Source organism: Pteropus alecto, unplaced genomic scaffold (genome assembly GCF_000325575.1).
Source record: "Pteropus alecto unplaced genomic scaffold, ASM32557v1 scaffold103, whole genome shotgun sequence".
Taxonomy (NCBI): domain Eukaryota; kingdom Metazoa; phylum Chordata; class Mammalia; order Chiroptera; family Pteropodidae; genus Pteropus; species Pteropus alecto.
In genome coordinates, this window is record NW_006436288.1 from 12,675,334 (window position 1) to 12,688,999 (window position 13,666).

The 13,666-nt window shown below is 36.2% G+C and overlaps 1 protein-coding gene and 1 pseudogene across 1 annotated transcript in view; both read right to left on the reverse strand.

Annotated features, from left to right (window-relative positions):
• The window catches only part of TMTC1 (transmembrane and tetratricopeptide repeat containing 1), a 241,662-nt gene that overhangs the window by 141,513 nt on the left and 86,483 nt on the right, over positions 1–13,666 (reverse strand). The gene's annotated exons all lie outside the window — the stretch shown is intronic.
• On the reverse strand, positions 5,140–5,258 carry LOC112480333 (annotated as a pseudogene).

Consider the following 13,666-nt stretch of genomic DNA (forward strand, 5'->3'; position numbering starts at 1 on the left):
AGCCTTTAGCAATTTCTGGACTAGATCCATCTCCAAGCACTACATTTCAATTCTTCCTTCTCCCTTAGCTCTCAAAAGGGAACTTGGCAAGGAGGAAGGACAAGAATACTGTCAACTCTCACAATGCAGGTGCATCACTAATGTTCCAAAATAGGCTTAAGGAAGTCCATCACAAGACTGTGCACAAGACTTTGTCTGTTTGCATCTGCGTATTTTTCTGAGGCAAAGTTAGCAATTTCTGGACTAGATCCATCTCCAAGCACTACATTTCAATTCTTCCTTCTCCCTTAGCTCTCAAAAGGGAACTTGGCAAGGAGGAAGGACAAGAATACTGTCAACTCTCACAATGCAGGTGCATCACTAATGTTCCAAAATAGGCTTAAGGAAGTCCATCACAAGACTGTGCACAAGACTTTGTCTGTTTGCATCTGCGTATTTTTCTGAGGCAAAGTCCTTGGCTTTGATTTTCAGGATTAACGGTATTTGACTCCAAAAAGATTAAAGCACTGCTAAGCATGTTCTTTCAGCTCTGCCTTTACTTTGACTATCATTTTTAGGGTAACTCAACAAAGACCAACCCTGGATATTTCTGCTATTCCTTGATGTAAGAGAAATGGCTGCAAGAAGGGGAATGGCAATGTGGCAAGAAAAAGGTGCTGGAGTGGGCTGGAGTCGTAATACGTCTGAATAAAGCAGTGCTTCTTGAGTTGGTCTGCTTTTGAAAGCTTCATTTCTCAGGTTACCTCTGTTGCTGGTTTATTTTAACACCGTGTAAAAATCAGAAGTGGTTTCCTTTCCATAAAGCAACAAACCACAGTGTTTAGGATTTTCTAATGTTAAGCTTAGGTAAATTCATATTTCGTTTCACTGCAAGCTCACTATGATGGTTATTTCAGCAAGTTATATTTATAAAGTGTCCCTTTGTTTAGAAATTCTTCCTCCATGAGAAATTCCATTTTCTAAGAAGTTAAGATCCTTTAGGTACCAAATAATTTATTCTTAAAATGTAGTATACCGAAGCAATGAAAGCCTAGAATGACATGGAGCAGTGGCTGAAAAAAAAATGACCTATTTTAAAGACTTCTGTTTTTAAAGACCTTCTATTTTTCTATTGTTCACCAATATTAAATGAGAAAATAAGCCAAAATGATACAGCCTGCTTTTTTTGGTGAATACAAGGTCAGCGCTCCCTAAGGGCTAAATTCTCTGTATCCCTTCCTCTTCTCCCACAACAAAATTGGACGATGGAATTTTACCCATTAATCCATGATGTATGTATGCTCTGTGAAGTAGAACCAAACACAACAAACAATAATATTATTAACAATAATATTAAAAATAGAAACAATTAGTATGTGCATGATGCAACTCTAAGTGATTATATTGTAGTAATTTATTTACCACTTACAATTCTGTGAGGACATTATAATTTCTTTTTTACAGAGGAGGAAACAAAACACTAAAGCAATAATTTATTATATAAGATTTCCTCAGCTATTCATTTCGATCACAAGCCCAAGTATCTGAAAGTGACTTTCAAGGCACTATGCAAATTCCATTGCCAATAATTTTCAATTTCAGTAAAAGTCTCCATTATTTTTCCTGCTAAGCCAGAGAAAACCCCAACAACAAAACCAAACTTCTGAGGAAACCACTAGGATGGGAACTAAGGGTCCAGTGTTCTATTCTCATTTGTTACATGACTTGGAACAAGTCTACAGGAGATCTGTTTTTCCCCTTATCCATGAGAGCTGGACTAAATAGTTTCCTAGTTCCTTTTAGGTCTAAACTATTGGGATCTTTGGATGTTTCACCAAGTGATGACATCATAAATGACAACTGAAAAAATATAGAGAGAAACCTACTAAAATTTTAAAAAGAAATGCCAAGGGAGTAGTTAATCCCCCCCTTGAACAGACCTTCATAATTTGCAATTGTATATAAAAAATAGATTTAAAAAATTTCTTCTAATTTATTCTTTTGAGGTAACATTGGCTTATAACATTGTATAAGTTTCAGCTGTACAACATTACAAATCAATATCTGTATGTACTACATTATGCTTACCAACAAAAGTCTAGTTTTCTTCTGTCATCATACAATTGAGCTCCTTTACCTGTTTTGCTTTCCCACCACCCTCTTTCCCCTCCACAAACCACCAATCTGATGTCTGCCTCTATAAGTTTGTTTTTGTTCTGTTTATTTGTTTTATTTTTTTTGTTTTTATATTCCACATGAATGAATGAAATCATATATGGCATTTGTCTCTTTCCACCTGCCTTACTTCAATTAGCATAACCTCAAGGTCTTTCCATGTTGTCACAATAAAAAATTTTTTTTAACATAAGTTTGAGGTGTTAAGAAAAAAACAACAGGCCCAAATTGGAGTTACTTGTGCAAAGCCCACATCACCAAACCAGGACTTGGTACTACCTAACTTTACGGTTTCCACCTCTCCCAGGAGTAGAATCTTAAATCAATCAATCTGGAATTCTCTGGTCAGCACTAGTGAGGTAATCCACCTGTCCGGCTCCTGCTGTCCCCCTAAAAGAAGGTGACCTTGCCACAAACAATCCACTCTTTGCTAGTAACTTCCTTGTCCTGCCCCTTTCTGCATATAAAAGTCTTTCATTTTGTACAGGTCCTAGGAGCTCCTTTCTATTTGCTAAATGGGATGCTGCCTGACTTTTATAATTAAATAAAAGCAATAAGATTTTTAAATTTACTGTTGGATTTAAAAAAAAAAAACAGTGGTATTGGCATTATCAAATTCTGCATTTTTAATAATTTCTGACTTTAGGCAAATAAAAGCAGATCAAGATTATCCAAAGTAAAGTTCCTAATCTGTACTCTCCCAAACCTCAAATTTTCCATTTTTCTGACCCCAAATTTTCTGACTATTAACATCCACCTTCTCAACTGATCATGTTTTTAATATTTAGAGCTAAATGTAACTTCTTCCTGAAGTTCCCCTTCCATAGGTACTCAGGCCCCAAATCCCATTGAGAAGTCTCCCCTGAGACCAGGAGGACCAGCCACACTGAATCACCTACCCATAATCTTGAAGATTAAGTGAATATTTATCATTTTAAGTCACTGAGCTTTGTTAAAATAAAATTATTGTGTCAATAAATAATTGATTCATATAGTAAGATGATCGATAAATGCTTACAAACCCAAATAGAATTTATAAAATATTTATTTTTCTCCAATCAACCCCTTTCTTTTTCTGTGTTTTCCTTACCCTCCATTGCTAAAGCAGGGTTTAAAATAAGAATGCCACTTGTATGGTACTGTCTCCCTTACTTTAAATTTCGGTGGTTTAAATAAAGATATTATATTATACTTTCCAGTCCTTCTCAATATATAAAAAACTGAGTTCTATCTACTCAGTTTTTTATATCAATATATAAAAAACTGATAAATTTTGCCATGATACCAGCTCCAGTAGCAAACAACTCAGATACAATGAGTTGTTACTATTTAACATTGTATTGATAAATTATAAAAAGCTGCATATGAACTTCCTTCTAGAATACCCATCATACTAATTTAATTTATCCTACTCTTTCAAGATAATAAAGTAGATTAACAAAGAGTCATATACTATGACCAAAAAAAAAAAAAATTTAGAGCTCTTTTAGAATAGAAATTCAGAATTCTGCTTCTCTTTGAAACAAGAAAAAAGATTTTTCAGTTGACCAAAGTAGCAAAGATACAGCTTACATTAGAAAAAATTATAAACTTAACAAAAATAAAAAAAAAATTCTCTCTTTAATGCACTCTCCTTGAACCCATAAAGTACTTCATCTACAGAGGAGCAGAGAACAATCTTTGATGTCTCCTTTGATATTCAAAGGCATAGTCTGAAGGGAAGAAACTAACTATTCTAAGATACTGATGAATTTCTCAGTTCTATCTCCTCAGAAACCCAAATTGACCTTCAATACCTCATTCTGCTGCTGTGACAAAATTTTCTTCCAGAGATATCAAACGCTTAACTCAGTATGCTATTTACAAAGAAATATTTACTTAGATTATCACACACAGAAATAAAGACAGAGTATACATAAGGGAATATAATTTCAGTTCTCTTAACTATTCTGAAAATCAAAGTTAGAACCAGTTCTAACAGTTTTACAAGTGAGGAAAAAAAATGAAGCCAGAAATGTTAACTGACTTGCAAAAGGTCACAGTCCTTCAGTGTCAAAGGTCAATGAGTTTAGACTTTGTTAATTTAGTCAGAGGGTCTAATTTATATTCTACAAAGAATTTAGTCATAGGCCTTAATTTTTATTCCTTGTATGCGTAGCAAAAATTGAATTTTGGTGACATCACCCTTTCTGTCATTAATAGTCTCAGATAAGTTTTCAATTTATTAATAATAGGGAATGCTTAATGCACTTAATATGTGCCAGTCACTATGTTAAGCGCTTTACATTTTTAATTTTATATAACTCTCATATCAGTCTTGTGAGTCTATCTTGTGAATGAGGCTAAAGGAGGTACTCATTCAGGATCTGGCAAGTAGCAGAGGTGAGACCCAAATCCAAAACCAAAGTATTCACTATTCCACATAGCATAAAAGTAAAATGGAGCTGGTTTATTAAGCACCCCTTCAACATAGATTATTTATTAAATGGCATTTCTGAATGTAAATAACACAATGACTTCTTTGTAATTAAAAATAAAAATGTCCATCTTTATTATCTTCATTATTTCATACAGATCTATAATAAGAACTATAATTAAATTTTTTTATACAAATGAATGAACTGAGGCAGTGCATAATTCTTAAAGTCTTTTAAGATGTATTCTTTTAAAGGTTAATGTATACAGTGATTGCTGCAGGTTAAAATGCAAGCTCCATGTATAGTAAGCTGATTTAGAAATTCTAAGTGAAAAAAAGATGGTTAGAAGGAGAGTGTGAGCTGAGCTGGGAGGGTGTCACTGCCCTGCGAGATGACCAACCAGCCAGCCCCCCAGAGAAGAGCAGAAATAGAGAGTAGGAGATGAGGATGACTCAAGATAGTGACAACAAAACTGACGCCTGAGGAAAATAAGAAGTGAATTAGGTGAGAAGCAATAAGACACATATACCTTGTCATCTTACAATCCCTTATTTTTTTAATTTTTTTATGCCTACAGCACCTGGTCTTCTTAGGTGGTCTCCCATCCAAGTACTAACCAGGCATGACCCTGTTTAGCTTTCAAGATCAGACGGGATCGGACTTGTTCAGGGTAGCATGGACATAGACGGTTTTCCCTTTTTGACCAGCCCAAACTTGTTGTACATCAGAGACTCTAAGCAACCTACACAAATGAAATCACCGTTATTTGCGATACACATTTGTATAGGTATACAAGTAAACTTTCACACTAAAAAAAAGATTAAAAATAGCTAATGATAACATAATCATATTTTCTGAACCTCTTATTGGGATATAAGGATGGATAAATTAATTACAATTAAGCTAGTGAAAAAGAGTATTAAATATTGGGACCGTCCTGATAAACTGGGATAAACACTTTATGCTAACAAAATCCACCATGATAATAACAGCTCCCATTCAGTGAATGTCTACTGCACCCCAGGCACAATTATTACGTGTATAATCCTTGGCATATTCCTATAAGATGTGCACTATTAATATCTTCATTTTACAAATGGAGAAATTGAACCATTGGCGGTCAAGTAACTTGTCCCAAGGTCCCACAAGTAGTAAGTGAGGGAAGTCAGAATATAAATCCAGAAATGTGCCCTTAACCGGCAGCACTCTGCTACCTCTCAGTCGATGCTAACTAATCTCTTTTTTCACCTTCACAAGAGAATGCCTACATCTCAGATACTACTCTCAGAAGTACAAACGTATTAATAACATGTGTTTATAAGAATGATAATTCAGAATACCAGTATATAACCTGACCAATGTAGGAAATTAACAAAAAAGCCACTACAACTTCATCACTATGAAAAATGAGAAGCTATTCTAATAGCAATATTCAATTTAACAAGCAAAATATTGGGCACTAAGTTAAGATCTAGAGGCAATATATGAAAGGGATAAATGCATACATTTAACATTTAAATATCAGCTAACAATTATTGAGGGTAAAGGGGTTCAGAACAGAGCCACTGGCATGTGGATTATTTTGAGCTAAACACAATTGAGATGCTGCAAGCTCAAGAGAAACTTTTGCCTCTCCCTTAAAAATTTTAAATTTTGACCCTTGCCCATAACAAGAGAGTAATTACCAGAAATATCTTTTTATGACCTATCTATAGGGCAGGGCAATCTTCTAATTGCTAAACATCTGCTCTTCTCATCATCCTGCAACGACCTTCCTCCCCTCTGAAGCCTCAAGGCACCTTACCTCATCCTTAGCTCAAAATGTCAGATATACCTCTTTTCCTTTCTGTCTCTGAACTTCTGATGTATGTTGGAGTCTCTGACTTGCTCATGTATGTGGGGTTCCCATATGTACATATGTAACCAAATTTGCTTATTTTCTCTTGCTAATCTGTCTCACGTCAATTTAATTATTAAACCAGCTGCGAGAACCTAAAAGGATAGAGGAAAATTTCTTCCTTCTCGACAAGTGCAAACCATGGGCCAGAAACTGTTCTAAGCGTATGTATGAATTCTTTAACCACACCCACATACAACAGCAACAACAAAGAAAAACTATGATGCATCTGGTTCCTGACGCGGTACTCAAAACTATACCATAAGGCCTTTCTGTACTTTCTGTACTGCCCCACGGAGGGGAACACGTGATAAAGGACTAAAGGAGTCAGAGAAGGAAGAAATTAACGTAGCTTGGAAAAGGAAGGGGAGCTACAAGAAAGAGATGAGACTCGACCTGGGCCTGGAGGACAGAGAAGATGGGAGAGCAGGGAAAGTCCACAGAGGCCAAGAGGAGAGGTGCTCAGGTAGCAGCACAGGGACTGGAGTGGGCACAGTCCACCCTGGGCAACGAGGGTTCCCTATAAGCGCCATAGGCAGCCCACTTTCCCATACCTAGTCCACTTCTCACAATGTTTCAGTCAAGTGTCTGAAATCTAAATAAAAGAATGTTAAACTGCACCTTGAAAATCCTGAAAGTTTGAATAGCAGTAGAATATCCCTAAATATGACTGATTGATTCTCTCTCCTTTTTGCTTAGCCACAGGCAGCTCCCTTTTCCCTAAGCCTGTCCCAGTCCTTACCTGGTGTCACTGTTGTCACAGGACTCTTTAGGTCCATGGAGGAGGGAAAAATTTCCCCCACTGTCCCCTTGAGTTCATATGATTGGACTAATAAGAAAACTGACACAACAAGACCAGATTCATAGGAGAAAAACCAATTTAATATGTGCACACAGATGATTATAAAAGATGCTCAGAGAAATAATCAAAGCAGGTAGCTTTTTCTACTATTTAGACAAAGAAATAAATTTGTACGGATTTGACAGGACAAAGAAACAGGTTTAAGTGCTCATTAGTGAGGAATCTAAACAAAGTTTGGGTATGGGCAATAAATTAGTAAAGAAGAAACAAGGTTTGTTTATATGGGCTTTTCAGCCTTGAATTCCTTAACTCTGGCTATAGGGATGTCTCTTTCAGCCCCTCCTCTACTGGTGCAAGAAGGGCACCTTTCATAGGAGATATTTATTTCTTGCATGCAAGGTGACAGCTGCTTTTCAAGTGACTTTAATCTGAAATAATCAATATGCCATTGTGTGATATTTGGGGGCTGCCTCTCCCCATGGTCCCAATTCTGACCCACTGCCTAGGATTTTAAAACCTTATGGTCAGTACCCAGGATACGGATTAGGTCTCCACTGCTAGTGGGAGAGGTCAATTTGTGCTACAAGTCAGTGCTTTCTCTTCCACTTGTTGCATCCATGTAGAACATGGGCCAGGCTGGCCCTACTGGGTCTCTCTCTATCCCACATTTATGCTTGTAACTGGATGAGTAACGTAGGCTGGGGTCTGTGCTGCACATCTGGACAGCTTAGATTTAGGGCATGGAGAGGAGGAAGTCTCACTTAAACTTTTACAAAAGACACTTTCTCTAATCCAGCTTTCAATCTAGGACCCTGCATAGCCCTCTGCCTGCATCCTCGTGTATAAGCTCTGAAGCAACTCATAACAACAGACGACATGTCCAGATTCTCTCAAATACACATGATTTTTGTGCACAGAGTTCACACAGAGACCAAAGAGGGCATCTGGCAGCCTGAGCTTTCTGTAGAAAATACCACAGTTCACAGGGATGTAAGCAGTGTCCACGCTGGAGAAGAAAAGCCTTTTCCTGGTCCAAACAAACTCATCTAGAGAGAGTAGCCCATTTTCTGGGTACCTACCCCTCATCCCCTTTATATTTAAGGTGGGAGTTCACTGGCCATCAAATCTGCAAGGATCAGAAAGCGAGGATTGATTATTCCTGCACAATCTTGGCAAATACCTTTAAAATTCATTTTTCCTAAAAGAATCTTACTTTGGTAGGATTCAAGTTTTATTTTTCTTGGAACTCTATTTTTTATATTAAAATCAAATATACTCTGCATTATTTTTAAAAGGTGAATTTTTTAAACCTTCCAATCTAGGCAATTTAATTTTATTTTAAATTCCAATGCTCATGAACATCGAAAGCTGAGGAAAAGCTATAACTAATACTTCAGAGTAGAAATAAGAATCACAGTGGGACTTAGAACAGTATATATAACATACAAACAATCATTATTCAGATAATTGTCAGGGTTTTAATGTTTGTATAAAATCTCTATGAGCGTTGTGGAAGTCAAGAATCCATAATAATTAAGTCTATATATTTTTATTCAAATACATGCTTCTTTTAGTTATGTAATTTTTAAAACTTTCTCCTAATTTCCTTATAGACCTGAGTCTCATTTTGAAATATCATATAAAAGGCCTAAGTTGTGAAGTTGCCAAAGGAAGTAGAAATTCCAGTCCCAGTCATATTATTCATATATATTCACATCTTTAATTGTATCCATTTATATTTTACTAATATTTTAAAAGTAATATTCAGAACATAATGTTACAATATCACAGTTTGCTAAATTTTAACTATCTCTGTAGTGATGCCTTGGTTGCTAGAGGGACTGCTAAGGGTTCCTCATGCTAAATTCTTAAAAGATGCGCCCGGGACAGCCAGCTGTGGTGCAGCAATCACAGGCCATGGAGTCGCACAGAAGCCTGGCTCATTCGGATACAAATTGAGAAACTAGGTATGCCCCTTGGTCTCTCTGGGACGCAGGTGTCTCAGCTAATAAAACACTCATCATAATTTCTATCTTCTAGTGTTGTTAAAAGGATTGCAATGAGATTAAGGTATGTAAGTGGCTCAACACAGCGCCAGCCCATAAAAGTACCTAAAGTAGCCATTATTAGAATAGTGATCACAATTCCGCTGGAAATGCTAAAACCCTGTGGCTCATGTCCTTCACGACACACACGGGCATATACGCACACACACACACACGCACGCACACACACACAAATGAATAAAGAAATTCAGCTAGGATAAGGATGGAAAAAGAACATCTACCTCAAGTTTTATAAGCTCCTTCTTTCTTGGAAGGAGAAGAGAAAGAACAAAATATTTTAGGAGACAAAGCTTTAATTTGGCTTTCAATGTTTTTCTTGTTCACTGGACTCCTTTAATTCAGCTAGAATACTGAAGTCAGATACTCAAATGTGTTGTGCAAGCTGTGCCGGCACAAGGGAGCTAGCTGAGGAAGTGGACTTGAGGTGACCTGTAAGAGATGAAATCCAGTCCATGCTGCATTCGGCAACCCCTAACCCTGAAGCTGGTGGCATCTGCCCTGAGGAAGGCAGGCCTTTTCCTAATCTGTCCAAAAGATCAAAAGGTGCCCTAAGTCAAACATCATGCACTCTCCATGTCCCATGCCTACATTTGTTTCTACTTTATCTAAATATCCACTGTCGGTCAGCAGCGGTGCTTATCTATTATTACCAGCCATGTACTACATAACAATATTTCGGTCAACGATGGACAACATATGCAATGGTGTTCCCATAAGATTATAATGGAGCTGAAAAATTCCTATCACCTAGTGATGTTGTAATCATCATAACATTGTGGTGCAACTCATTACTCACGTGTTTGTGAGGATTTTTATATAAACAAACCTATTGTGCTGCCAGTCACATAAAACTATAGCACATATGATTATGTACAGTACATAATACTTGATAATGATAATAAACGACTACATTACTGGCTTATGTATTTACTATACTATACTATACATTTTTTATCATTGTTTTATAGTGTACACTTTCTTTACAGCAAAAGTGCATTGTAGAAGAGTATGCTGTGTTACACCAGCTGCAGCCTCATATGTCTCATGTTTACTATGTCTCGAATGCATCATTTTCTCTTGAGCTTGATTTACTCTCACATTGCTTTCTATAGTAACATGCTGCACAGGCTTGTAGCCTAGGAGCGATAGGCAATACTATATAGTCTAGGTGTATAGTCGGCTATACCACATAGGTTTGTGTAAGTGCACTATATGATGTTCACACAATGATGAAATGTGCATTTCTCAGAACGTATCCCTGCCATTAAGCAGCACAGGAATGTATTTAATATCCTCTGGACAGCTTCATTGTCCTAATGGCTTTCATAGCCACTTGTTTAATATAACATTTCCATTTTCTTTGAGCCAATTTCATTATTTTATTTTCTCATTGACATATCGCAGTGTTGCTATATTTCCAGTCACCAAACCACGTGCAAAGTAACTTAACATTCAACTGAAGAATAGTATTTGTTTCTGTCTTAACTCCGCTGAGTTCGCCTTGCAGATTCCGCAGTGTTTTGCACAGTAAGTATTTAATTCATCAAAGTGAATTTTTAAAATCCTAATTTCTATAATCTTAATACCATTTTTACAAACCCCATAGACATCGGGGCCCAATTTGAGACTGTTATTTTAACAAATGCATTTTCCTATCCTGAACATTTTCATTTTCCTGAACTCGAGCACAACTAAAAGTCCTCTGAAAATTTTCCAGTGTAAAATTTCCAGATCCTAGAGATTTTCATACATGAAGCTGGATTGTCATCGAGGGTGTTCAGTCAGTTCAGTCTGCCTAGTACTGAGGAGCTGCTAGGATATGGGACTTTCAGTGTTAAAATTGGGAAAGTCTTGGGAAAACCAGAAGGGATGGTCACCCTGCATGCTATCCTCTAGTAGGTTAGCATGGCACAGTAGAATAAATTGCTGTGAACCAAACAATAAATTCTACAAAACTCAAAGAAGAAAATTAGCTTTTTTCCATGCCCTGGACACACCCACACACCCACTCTTGACCTGTCACTTGCTATTCTTTATACATAAGAATGTAATAAAAAACAAGTGTTTTTCTGGTGGAAGATACCTACTAATTGGTTGAGCTTGTTAATTCTGAAAACATGAGAACTAGAATTTTTCTCACCCACACTTTCAAGCTGTCAGACAAATCTTTTCTACTTGGATAAGCCAATATAAGGTATTCTTTATAGCATCATTTTGTTAAAGTAACAGAAAATAAAGGAGGAGAGGAAGAAACAAGGGTTTCATAATCACTAATACTGTAAAGACTCCCCTATATGTGCCTCTACTGACCAAAGATGAACATTTGAACATCAACAAGAATAAAACTGGCAGATAAAGTGAAACAAGCATTGGTCCTGTGTTGCCTATACAAACTATACCCCCAGAGTAACCAAATGTTTCGTAAAACATGTTTCTCTTATAGATATTCTCTGTAATAAATGAAGAAAGAATGATAGAATTAATAGCACAATTTTTCAATCCCTACTAAAATAATGAATCTAAGCTTATGGTAACTCATCTCACAAAAAGAAAAACAACCAGAATTATTTACTTTCTCCTAGAAGTACACAACACCATCTATGAAATATTCTTGCCAAAAATTGAAAGCCTGAATGCAATCAGATCTCTAGATCTAGCTATAAATTTACAAGAAATACAGTAGATAGACGAAAACATCAATTGACATCACGGAGAGGCAATCACCAAAATACAGACCGTGGGAAGCATCACAGGACAAAGATCAAAAAAAGAAAAAGAAAATAAAACCCATGGCAAAAGTGAGAACTGTAAAAACTTTCAGCATGAACACTGCATTCCAGCTAAGAGACTTGACCAGACTTCAAAATGGCTTCTAGCAGCCTAAAGTCTAGTTCTTGGAATGACCCAGCCTCCATTTGAGTTCTCGTCTAGAAAAACTCAGAGATACCAAAAGGATTTACTGTTTTGTTCTAGTTAACACCTGAAAATAGGCCTTGACTTCCCTTTCTTAGAGCCTTTACTAAAAAGGGTTTATAATTGTGAATCCTTTCCCAGTTCTTTTGAGATGTATATGTATCTCCTACAAACCAGAGGTGTCATTCTCAAGCATATGAAAGCCATTCCTTTGAAATGTAATTATCAGAAAGGATAAGGCCTCTGTCTCCTTGTCTCAGTGGGAGGATAAAAACCCTCACTTCGGTAAGTGTCCCCTAGCAGACAAAACCAGTCTAATATCATTTACACTGACCAACCACTTTGTCATTTTCCACTTGAGTCTCCACTCTCTCTCCTTCCCTTCCTCATTCTCCCTTTAAAACGCCCAGTCAGTCACCTTTGCACAAATTAGAATGGAGTCCCCTACCATAAGTAGTTACTGAATAAAATCTGTTTCGCAGCTTTAACTAATGTCTGCCTGTGGTTGCCTTCGACAAAAAAAAAAAAAAAAAAAAAAAAGTTTGGGAAGGGAGAACCTATGGAATAATAATGACTTTAAAGGCATATCAACCAATCTCAATGTATAGACATTATTTGCATTCTCCTAGAACAAATAAAAAAATATGAAAAAAGGGGAAATATAATAACTAATTAGCTATTTGATATTAAGAATTAGTGTTCTTTTAAATATGATAGTGCTATTATAGTTGTTTAAAAGAAGAGTCCTTCTATTTTAATGTCCTATTGACATATGAATACCTGAAATGGTATGATGTCTGGGATTTGCTTCTAAAAAATTTGAAGGTGAAGGGGCTAATAATTGTTGAAGGTGAAAGATGGGTAAAAGAGGGTTCGTTAACCTGTTTTATCTAACTTTGTACATGTTTGGAATTTTCCACAGTATATAGCTTTTTTAAAAAATAGAAGTTATTTGACAAGACTATTATATATATTATATTAAAAATTCTCCAAATTCAACAAGAAAAAAATTTAAGAAAACAAGCAATCTACTTACAAAATGAGCAATGAAATGACATTACACTATAAAATATATATATATATATATATATGGATAGTCAATAAGCACATGAAAAGATGTTCAATGTCACTAGCCATTAGGAAAATTAAAATAAGATAACAACGAGATAACACTGATGTTACTACTTAACTATTAGAACAGCTAAAATAAAAAATAGTGACAATACCAAATGCTGGGAATGATCTAGAGAAACTGGATTTCTCTACCATTGCTAGAAGGAATATGAAGTAGTAAAGGGAGTCTGGAAAATCGTTTGGCACTTTCTTAAAAATATAAACATACACTTACCTTATGATCCAGCAACTGTACTCTTGGTTATTTATCACAGAGAAGTGAAAATTTATGTCTGCACAAAAC